Source organism: Penaeus monodon, chromosome 31 (assembly GCF_015228065.2).
Source record: "Penaeus monodon isolate SGIC_2016 chromosome 31, NSTDA_Pmon_1, whole genome shotgun sequence".
Classification (NCBI taxonomy): Eukaryota; Metazoa; Arthropoda; class Malacostraca; order Decapoda; family Penaeidae; genus Penaeus; species Penaeus monodon.
The window spans coordinates 24514513-24515371 of NC_051416.1; the positions used below are offsets into that span (position 1 = coordinate 24514513).

An 859-nucleotide genomic window follows, 5' to 3' on the forward strand; every position below is an offset into this window, starting at 1 on the left:
CTTTCAATTGCTTTCTCGATAGGTAAACATGCATAAAAGATATTCTATATCCGTCACTGACATTTGACCTATCACCCTTGCAAAACAGATTATCAACTTGTCACGTAAACTCAGTAGACAATAGACAAAATCCAGACAAAGTGACCACTGAATTCAAGGGAACGATCACTAACTAAAAACGAAAACAGAAAAAAACACAATACACAGTTCATGAAACCGGACTTAAGCCAAAGCCGAAGTCAAAACCAACATTTCGACCGACGCTTCCGGGGAGACAAAACATAACGGTTGCTTAAAAGTCATAATCACCCATTAAATAACGTTTTAAATTTGGTAATAAGACAGTTTGATGTGTTACTTAACTGTTGATTTAATAATAAGAGGTTTTACTGTGTTGCTAAAATGGTGTTGGAAAGATATATGACAAATTACAACACCTTTTTTTTTTGTTATTGTAATCGTAAATAAAATTACTTTTTTGTAGTTACTGACAATGTCAAACTAAAGCCTAAGAGGTATATCTCGCAGCTGTTTTAACTAATGGAATGGATTTTATCTCGTGAAGTGTCTCTTTTAACGTCCGTTGTATTTTGTAGTATTACATTATATAACATAATATTTAAGGGCATGTCTGTCATTTCTCTTTTGCACTAATCTGTTGGTGAAATTTCCTCTTGTTGCGAACGACTTTTTAAAATTCTTATCATATAGAGTTTTATTGGTATATATACATTTTTTTTTACTCTTAAACTGCATCACAAGAAAAAAAGTTTTTTTTTATTGAAGGAACCAACCTATCCATACTTATCAAAATCCCCACAGCTGTATCCCCCACTGTATCACCATACATACATACGGT

At 32.7% G+C, this 859-nt stretch overlaps 1 protein-coding gene across 1 annotated transcript in view; it reads left to right on the forward strand.

Moving 5' to 3' along the window:
* LOC119593127 overlaps window positions 1–859 on the forward strand; it is a gene marked incomplete at both ends in the record, with an annotated part of 6978 nt that overhangs the window by 5832 nt on the left and 287 nt on the right.